The sequence below is a fragment of the Malus sylvestris genome, chromosome 5 (genome assembly GCF_916048215.2).
Source record: "Malus sylvestris chromosome 5, drMalSylv7.2, whole genome shotgun sequence".
NCBI lineage: Eukaryota > Viridiplantae > Streptophyta > Magnoliopsida > Rosales > Rosaceae > Malus > Malus sylvestris.
In genome coordinates, this window is record NC_062264.1 from 37,954,377 (window position 1) to 37,965,441 (window position 11,065).

Below are 11,065 nucleotides of genomic sequence, written 5' to 3' on the forward strand. Positions count from 1 at the left end.
AACCGAACCCAGTTCGTCCACCCCCCAAAACCCAACCCCCTGCAACCAAGAAGAAGAAACCGAACCCAGTTCGTCCACCCCCCAAAACCCAACCCCTGCAAAGAAAAAAAAAAAAAAGGGGAACCCAGTTCGTCCTCCCGAGGAAGAAGAAGAAGGAAGGAAAAGTTTTTTCAAAAAATTGTAAGTACATGGTTGTGGGAAAAAAATTTTGGGCGGGAAATATTTTTTTTTTCACTGAAATCCCTTCTCTAAAAAAAAAATCCACGTGGACCCACGTGGCACCCAGTCATTGTCCACATGGGCGCCACGTCACAGTTAACAGAAGACTTAACAGTTTGACTAACGGATGTATGAGACTGTCCCAAAATTTACACTTTAGGTATGACTCTGGGACGAAAAAAACTTGATGTACTAAATGTTGAAAACCACAAAACTTCAGGGTAGTAAACAGAGTTTAACCCTTACTTTTTTTATTATTTTGAATGATTAAGTTTAGGGTTTGTATTTTTTTTTTTAATATTTGTTTTACATTACATGTTTTCTTTGTAGAGATTTAGACAGAAAATGTAAAAAGGTAGTCATGTGCCAAGCACATGACACTTTCTAACAGAAAATTAGGTAGGGGTGAATTGGCCACTTCAACATAGTTTAGGGGGTCAATTGGCTAAAAAAATAGTTTAAGGGGGAAATTGACACTCACGTGATATTTTAGGGGGTTAAATGACAGTTTACCCCCTACCGAAACCAACCAAAACAAACCCAGCCACATCCCAAACCCACAAAAGCCCATCTGCCCAAACCCAAAAAAATAAACCCGAACCCGAACCTTCCACAATGCCCACTCATTAAAGCAATGGCATGGTTGTAATAAAACTGAAATCCGGGTACAAACACTGTTCATTGTGCCAATTGCAATGCTTTCTTTAAACTAAAGTAATAACTAGAAAGTGTAGCCCACGCGTTGTTGCGGGAAATGTGATTCACGCGTTATTGCGGGATTGGAAATTGTATGACATATTTTGATGAACTAAGTTAGAAAACGACTACATGTGCGAATAATGCAAACAACTAAATTAGACGCAAGCCAACTAATTTCGAATTTAACCAAATCAGAAAAACAATCACAATCGAACTAATCTTTACTTCTCATATGAAGTAGGAGATGTTCCCTGTTTTGCATCTGTGAACGGTGCGGTTTTCACCCTCTACGGACAAAAAGATGAAAGTAAAAATGTTTAGCAACATTATAAAAATCATACATACAGGATTATATATGTATTTGCACATAAAGTATAAAGATTTACTAACATATTCGAGGTTAAATTTAACAAAATAAGTAATTATGAATTGAAATCAAAACTATATCATAGTTGTTAAAAAATACTTTTGGCTAAATCTTACAAATAGAATGAAAATGTCGCTTTCTTATCAACTAATCAATTGTCTCAGCTGCGGAAAAAATTGATTTCAAAGTGTCCTTTACCAACTGAATGATGCATAAAATCTTTAATTTCAAAATAAACCAACTTTCAAAAATCCTAACACGATATGACTGTAGACATCGAAATTTCGGTAAATAAATGTTGACCGATAAATTAAAGTTTCAACGTGAAGGAAAAATTTTGTCCTAGCTAAGAACAAGTATGAACATTTGAATACATATGAAAGCTATCAACACTTTAAAGTAGGCATGCATCCAAAAACAATTCATAAAACCCATGACTTTCAAAGCCTAGTATATGGTGAACCAAAATAAACTCTTTAACAAAATTAAAGAGAAGTAAAGATTTAGTGATTCTTTACCCTTGAAGCTCATCCTTGTTTACACAAGGGATTCACCCAAGTGGAGGGCCTTCAAGTCACCTCCAAGCTCCTTGAATCCTCCTTGTGTTTTCCTCCCTTTAGTGCTCCTTTGATGATTAGAGGAAAAAGGATTTGTTCTCCAAAAACATCAAAAGCTTGATGTCTCTAAGTCTCTTCACCAAGGTTGTATCTTGTGAAGATGGAATGGATGACTAAAGGAAGAAGAGATTGCTAGATGTCCCCTCCTTTAGTGGCCGGCCTCCTTAGAAGAAAATGGAGAAAATGTTTCACCCAATTTCAACAAGAAAAACCCTAATTTGAAAATAGCTATAAAGTGGCTTTTATAACCTTTTCTTTGGTGAGTGGCAAACTTGCAATTAAGCAAACTTTGCCCATTCACCTTAATGGCCGGCCCTCCTTGGTGTTATTGGGCTATTTGCCCATTTTGTTTTAGTTGTCATACAACTTGAACATAATGGGCCTTTTGGACCAAAACGCTTTTGGGCCCCGAAACCCAAAACCAACAAATATGCCCAATACGAACCTTTCGTAAAATTAATTAACTAATTAACTAATCTTGACCATTCTTCAATTAAACCATTTAATGGCTTATCCATTTCATATAATTTCTTCACATACATCCTTACTCGGTGTACGATCCATTAGGTTCCAATTAGCGAGGCAGTGGGCGATGTTACTCTTAACTATCGATTTGTGAATTGAAACTTCATTTCAATTCTCCCTTTAATGATTAGTGTTACCTAATCATTTGGGCTTCCACAAACCATGAGTGACACCTAGCAGTATGTCATGGTTACCCAAGCTAAGTAGAATTGGTTGGAGAACCTATCCAGTTACAACTACAATGCAATACAGTCCTTCTCTAATACAATACTCTTAATCACATTGTTTAAGTGATAGTTTGTTTCATGTCTACTATCCAATGTGATACTTTCCTATATGATTCCCTTGAATATGAGTTGGAACAAACTTCCTAAGTCATATTCATTTGCTTTGGCCAAAGACTTTAGAATCATATCTTAGAGTATTCTCCCTCCACCATGGAAGGTTAGAGATCCCTTGTTGTGCATTCATATGCCTACATGACTAGATAGCTTGACCCCAACAATGCCGTGGACACTCCTATGGAATGTCGTTTGACATGATCAAAGATCAAGGACCTAACCATTAGACATCTATGATGCCTCAGGTCAAAGGACTACTTTGCATATTGTAACTTTAGAGTTCATACATGACATGTATGTTCGAACTCTCTTTTGATCGTAGTTCAGTGTACTCGATTACTCTTTCGAGCACCTATGTGTTTGTCTTAGTGTCCAACACCAAATGACTTGAGACTAGTCATACTCACGCTTGAGTCAACACAACACATACTAACCTTAGCGGATTGTCAATGCCCAATTGGCAATCCTATGGCTAGGAACGTTTTAGGAATGAACATAAGAGAAAGGTCTCGATAATCTAACTCACTTAGATCACTTATCTCTTAGAACATATACATTCCTTGGATTCTCTTATTGCTTAAACACATGATACAATAAATAGTGATTAACAATAAGATTTGCCCTTCATTAAACATATAAAAGTTTAATACATTAAGTATTCCAAAAAGCTATTACATCAAATGAGTGGCTTTGTGGGCATACTTCCAACAATCTCCCACTTGCACTCAAAGCCATCCTCCCATGTATCTAATACCCATCTTATCCATATGACGGTCAAGCTGGATTTGAGACATTGGCTTTGTCAGTGGATCTGCTACGTTATCGGCTGAAGCAACTTTGAGAATGTTGACTTTCCCTTCGGCAGCATATCTTCTAATGATATTAAAGCGTCTGTCAAAATGCTTGTTCTTTTGATGTGCCCTGGGTTCCTTGGCTTGAGCTATCGCCCCACTATTATCACAGTACAAAGTTACTGGTGATGTAATGGTTGGAACCACCCCAAGTTCAGTGATGAACTTCTTCATCCAGAACGCTTCTTTGCCGGCTTCAGCTGCAGCGACATATTCAGCCTCTGTTGTGGAATCAGCAATTACACTTTGTTTCTTGCTCTTCCAACTGACAGTCCCACCATTCAGAGTGAATACATATCCGGAGTTGGAACTTCTATCATCGACGTCAGATTGGAAATCTGCGTCTGTATAGCCTTCCACTCGCAACTCTGCCGCTCCTCCATATACGAGGAACATGTCCTTAGTTCTTCTTAAGTACTTAAGGACTGTCTTGACAGCTGCCCAGTGTTCTGATCCTTGGTTAGATTGATATCGACTAGTAATGCTCACAGCATATGCGATATCGGGCCTTGTGCATATCATGGCATACATGAGACTTCCTATGGCAGAAACATAAGGAATACAACTCATTTGCCGTATCTCTTCAGGAGTCTTAGGTTCCATGGCCTTAGAAAGGTGAATTCCATGTCTCACAGGAAGAAAACCTTTCTTAGAATGTTCCATTTCGAACCTACTTAGCACCTTATCAATGTACATAGATTGGGATAATCCAATTAATCTTCTGGATCTATCACGATAGAGCTTTATCCCAAGTACATAAGATGCATCTCCTAAATCTTTCATGTGGAAGGTTTTGGACAACCACACTTTTACAGAAGAAAGTATTGCAATGTCATTCCCGAATAGTAATATGTCATCTACATATAACACTAGGAATACTACTGCTTCCCCAACGACCTTTTGATAAACACAATTGTCGTCTTCGTTTTGAGTAAAACCAAACGTTTTGATTTCAGTGTCGAAACGAATGTTCCAGCTCCTTGAGGCTTGCTTAAGTCCATAAATGGACCTTTGAAGCTTGCATACCTTAGTCTTTTCAGACTTGGACATGAAACCTTCGGGTTGAGTCATATAGAGCTCTTCCTCTAGGTAGCCGTTCAGAAAGGCCGTCTTCACGTCCATTTGCCATATCTCATAATCATGGTATGCAGCTATAGCAAGCAAAATCCGAATGGACTTAATCATGGCTACAGGAGAGAAAGTTTCTTCATAGTCAATCCCTTCTCTTTGCCTGTAACCCTTGGCTACTAGTCTAGCCTTATAAGTCTCCACGTTCCCATCAACGCCTATCTTCCTCTTGAAGACCCATTTGTTTCCAACAGGTACAATACCTTCTGGAGGGTCTACAAGAGTCCAGACCTGATTTTGATACATGGAATCCATCTCGGATTTCATGGCCTCTTGCCATCTCTTTGAATCAATGTCGGACATTGCTTCAGTGTAGTCTCTAGGGTCCTTCTTTGTTTCATTGTCACCTAGAAGGTACAATTCATCAAAGTCATTGTCTAAGCCATACCTCTTAGGTGGCTTACTAACCCGTTCAGATCTACGTGGAGCTAGGGGTTCAGGAACAGGGTTGTCATCTTGTTGAGTGCTTGTTTGTGGTTCATCATTAATCTCATTAATTTCTTTCAATTCTATCGTTTTCTCACTACTTCCATTGAGAACGAATTCATCTTCAAGGAATATAGCAGTTCTGGCGACAAAGACTTTCTTGTCGTCAGGGTTATAGAATTCGTATCCCAAAGTCTGTTTGGAATACCCCACAAAATAGCACTTAACAGATCTTGCTTCAAGCTTGTCAGCTTCAAGCCTTTTAACGTAAGCCGGACAACCCCAAATCCTAATATGATTAAGATTTGTGCTTTTGCCATGCCATATCTCATATGGCGTTTGTGAAACTGACTTGGAAGGTACTCTATTAAGCAAGTAAGCTGCTGTATATAGAGCGTATCCCCAGAATGATACTGGTAGATTAGCAGAACTCATCATAGAACGAACCATGTTCATCAAGGTTCGATTTCTCCGTTCAGAAACTCCGTTATGCTGAGGAGTTCCTGGTGGAGTCCACTGTGATACTATTCCACACTCTTTGAGATAATCTAGGAACTCGTTACTCAGATATTCACCTCCTCGATCCGATCTTAGGATCTTTATCTGTTTCCCAGTTTGCTTCTCAACTTCATTCTTGAATTCTTTGAACCTTTCAAAGGATTCTGACTTGTACTTCATAAGATACACATAGCCAAACCGAGAGTGATCGTCGGTGAATGTGATATAGTAGGAGAAGCCTCCTCTCGACGTAGTAGACATAGGTCCACAAACGTCAGTGTGGATTAACCTTAGAATTTCTGTGGTACGCTCTCCTTTTCCAGTAAATGGAGATTTGGTCATCTTCCCTTTTAAGCAACATTCACAAGTACCCATCCGGTCATTACCTAATGGGCGGATATATCCGTCTTTCGACATCTTGCGAATCTTATCAAGGTTCACGTGTCCAAGTTTAAGATGCCACATCTTTTCTTGGTTAACTTCTTCTCTAGCCCTTTTGGGTTTTGAGGTATTCCCGCTTTCAATACAGTGCGTCCCACTATTCGTCTCTAGGTGAAAAAGTCCCTCTATCATATTACCATGAGAGATAATACGACCGTTCAAGTATAAAGTGCAACTCATTTTGTCAAACAATACTGAGTGCCCATCTCGTAAAAGCTTAGAGATAGAAATCAAATTCTTTATACATGAAGGAAAATATAAACAATTTTTAAGTTCCAGGACTTCCCCAGAGGGTAGGTTAAGCATGTAGGTGCCTATTGCTTTTGCAGAGATTTTAGTGCCGTTCCCAACTCGCACAACCATCTCCCCATTGCGCAGTGACCTGCTCCCAGCTAGTCCCTGCAACGTATTGCAAATATGTTGACTAGCGCCTGAATCAAATATCCAGGAATTGGAGCTCACTGTAAAAGCACTCTCTATGACAGAAATAGTCTCTTCAAAAGTTCGTGTCATAAGGCTCGCAATGCGCACCCTGTATTTCTTCTTCCAACGTTCATCCTTTCCACAATGAAAGCATGTTCCTTTGGATTTCTTTGCCTTCTTCTTATGCAACCTTTTCCTTATGTTTGCAATCTCACTCCCACTGTCCATTTTGAAACCTTTTTCAAATCTACAGCACATGTCAATCATCTCTTTCAAAGAATGATCGAATCTATTCACTTTATAGTTTACAATAAATTTAGTGAAATCATCCGAGAGAGATGCAAGGAAAAAGTCTTGGGCCATTTTCCTATCGATGGAAGTTCCTAAACTTTTAAGATCTTTAAATATCTTTTCCATCTTTTGTCCATGTTTATGGACCGATGTCCCCATTGCCATTTTGGCATTCATTAGACTACAAACATTTGAGAATCGTACATTACTAGTCTCAATGTCATGCATCTTATGCAAACTTTCAACCATGGCACAAGAAGTGTCCATGTGCTTATGTAGCTTCATAAGCTCCGCACTAAGTGAAGTAAGGATCAAGCATTTGGCTTGTAAGTCATTCTCATAGTGTCTAACATAGTTTTGACACTCCTCCTTTGAAGCTAATTTCGTAGGAGGTACATGAGGAGGGGATTGCTTAAGCACATACAATATGCCTTTCACCTTTGAGACATTCTCAATGTGGCGATACCAAGCAAGGAAACGTTGGCCCTTAAGGCCCCTTTTGTCAAGTATAATGGTGGGTATAATTTTAGGCATGTCGTTCACTACATAACATAACAGAAATCGTATTAGATTGTTTGTTTAAAACTATTTGATTGGGTCTTTGAATCAAATAGTACCACCCACTATTTTTGGCAAATTCCATATCCCTCAATAGAATTCGAGAGTTATATTGAACTCTTAGCGGGTTATGGGAGACTCACCATTACCAAGCCCACCTCAGAAGAACTCCATATTGGCTAGCAACAATAATGATGAGAGAGTACGCTTACTCATTTGCAACAACCTCTTGCAATTACCCATCTAGTTTGGCCTCTAGAGAATGATGCCTCAGAAGAACTCCATATTGGCACCATTGCACTTAGTTAAGTCATTCCCACCATGCTAGTTCAAGTAGGGGTTCAAGAATGGCCTCAGAAGAACTCCATATTGGCCACACTCGTTGCCTACTTTCACTTCATCATATGTTTATGGGCTTCTCCTGAATGTAAGCACATACTTTGCATACCCCAGAACTGGACGAATACGGTGTATGAGTCACAAACGATTGAAGCCCACCACGGTGGAAGGCCTATGAAGAGATGTTCAAAGCATATCTCGCTTATCAACTTAATATTCGGTTTTGAGGGAGTAGTTTTGGGCTACATCAAAACATTTTAATCACATTAAAAGAACTTGGGCCTATCACAACTATTGGTCCAAGTCAATATGATTTAGTAGCATATAATACTCCCACTGTTTCGTTGAAACAAGCGAGACTATATGGAACTACTAACGAATGCATTGCATCCTCATATGGACTATATAGTCATATTAGGTTTTAGGATGATTATGAACCGTTTGATTTGATCCAACACGAGCCTTGTGTTGGACCTTGGGTTTAAGGTAGATAGTTGTTGATTTTAGTTACACGTTTAATCCAATTAAACCGTTATTTCCTATTGGGCGTTGGACCCAACTATTCCATTTGCATACATAAACAAAAGGAATACATGAAATAATAATAAGGGCTTATGCCCTTTTACAACACAAATCAAATGATGGACTTATGTCCATTTACAACAAATTGAATTAATCAAATTACATTCAAATCTATACTACTAAAACCCAAACATTCATAATGTATATCGGCCAATCACATAGCTCAATTATCGTGGCCTTTGGTTCATAATCACCCTTTTCTTAATCAACCGCATTAACTAAGAAAACAACTTTAAACAATTGGTTTTTGGATCCATAGAATTGATTTAAATGGAACTAAATAGAATGAAAATCCAATTCTCATTAAAGAGACAAAACAATTTTTGTTCTCATTTTATTTGGGCCAAAAGGAAACTATGACCACAACAATTGGGCCATAATGTAAATACAAAAACTTTTGGGGTCACTTTGTATAAACACAATAGTCCACAACTTCATGTAAATACAACTAGATCCCAAAATTTTATTAATGTAAAAACATCATTAAAGGATCAAAACAATTTGTCCTTTAGCGTTTTAGGACCTTAACGTAAAAACGTAAACTTTTGGGCCAAAATGCAAAAACACAAAATTATCAAAACTTTATGTAATTGCACAAAAGACCCCAAAAGTACCCCACTTGAGGGGTGGCCGGCCAAGGGAGTGTGTGAATGAGTGTGAAAGGGTTTTATGCAAGTTGAGCATGCATGTGCAATATGCAAGTGGATTTTGGTGGGTGAGGTGAAATTGATGGTTTGTAAGAAAATGTTTTGTAAAAACATTAATGAGTTTAGACAAACATTAAAGCCAATTTTAATGCTTCACCAATATCTATCACCCATCAAAATTAAACCAAAACTTTATGAAAAACATAAAACTTTTGAATCAAAACTTCAAACCTTTTTGTTCTTGGCAAGAACTTCAAGAACATTTGAAGAACACCATGAAAACTCATAATAGCCCCATGGATGTTTTCATTCACCAAAACTCAATTTTTCACCTCTCAAAAGAGGGCAAATATCCTAGGGTACTTAGGGGTTCCAAAAGTCACCTTAAAACCATTTTAACAAGACAAACAAGAACCCAAAAAATCACCATAAGGATTTGGCCGAATTTCCCAAAACACATGGCACCAAATTTTAGTTCCAATATTCATGCTTAAATGAAATACATCTACAACATTTGAGATGCTAAATTTTCTAGCAAAATTTATATATTCAAAAGCAAGAACAAAGCTTGTAACATTTACAACATTTAAATCACAAAATATGAACATCACAAAACCCAAAAGGATTCACCATACACTAGGCCTAGGCTCTGATACCACTTGAAGGAAAAATTTTGTCCTAGCTAAGAACAAGTATGAACATTTGAATACATATGCAAGCTATCAACACTTTAAAGTAGGCATGCATCCAAAAACAATTCATAAAACCCATGACTTTCAAAGCCTAGTATATGGTGAACCAAAATAAACTCTTTAACAAAATTAAAGAGAAGTAAAGATTTAGTGATTCTTTACCCTTGAAGCTCATCCTTGTTTACACAAGGGATTCACCCAAGTGGAGGGCCTTCAAGTCACCTCCAAGCTCCTTGAATCCTCCTTGTGTTTTCCTCCCTTTAGTGCTCCTTTGATGATTAGAGGAAAAAGGATTTGTTCTCCAAAAACATCAAAAGCTTGATGTCTCTAAGTCTCTTCACCAAGGTTGTATCTTGTGAAGATGGAATGGATGACTAAAGGAAGAAGAGATTGCTAGATGTCCCCTCCTTTAGTGGCCGGCCTCCTTAGAAGAAAATGGAGAAAATGTTTCACCCAATTTCAACAAGAAAAACCCTAATTTGAAAATAGCTATAAAGTGGCTTTTATAACCTTTTCTTTGGTGAGTGGCAAACTTGCAATTAAGCAAACTTTGCCCATTCACCTTAATGGCCGGCCCTCCTTGGTGTTATTGGGCTATTTGCCCATTTTGTTTTAGTTGTCATACAACTTGAACATAATGGGCCTTTTGGACCAAAACGCTTTTGGGCCCCGAAACCCAAAACCAACAAATATGCCCAATACGAACCTTTCGTAAAATTAATTAACTAATTAACTAATCTTGACCATTCTTCAATTAAACCATTTAATGGCTTATCCATTTCATATAATTTCTTCACATACATCCTTACTCGGTGTACGATCCATTAGGTTCCAATTAGCGAGGCAGTGGGCGATGTTACTCTTAACTATCGATTTGTGAATTGAAACTTCATTTCAATTCTCCCTTTAATGATTAGTGTTACCTAATCATTTGGGCTTCCACAAACCATGAGTGACACCTAGCAGTATGTCATGGTTACCCAAGCTAAGTAGAATTGGTTGGAGAACCTATCCAGTTACAACTACAATGCAATACGGTCCTTCTCTAATACAATACTCTTAATCACATTGTTTAAGTGATAGTTTGTTTCATGTCTACTATCCAATGTGATACTTTCCTATATGATTCCCTTGAATATGATTTGGAACAAACTTCCTAAGTCATATTCATTTGCTTTGGCCAAAGACTTTAGAATCATATCTTAGAGTATTCTCCCTCCACCATGGAAGGTTAGAGATCCCTTGTTGTGCATTCATATGCCTACATGACTAGATAGCTTGACCCCAACAATGCCGTGGACACTCCTATGGAATGTCGTTTGACATGATCAAAGATCAAGGACCTAACCATTAGACATCTATGATGCCTCAGGTCAAAGGACTACTTTGCATATTGTAACTTTAGAGTTCATACATGACAT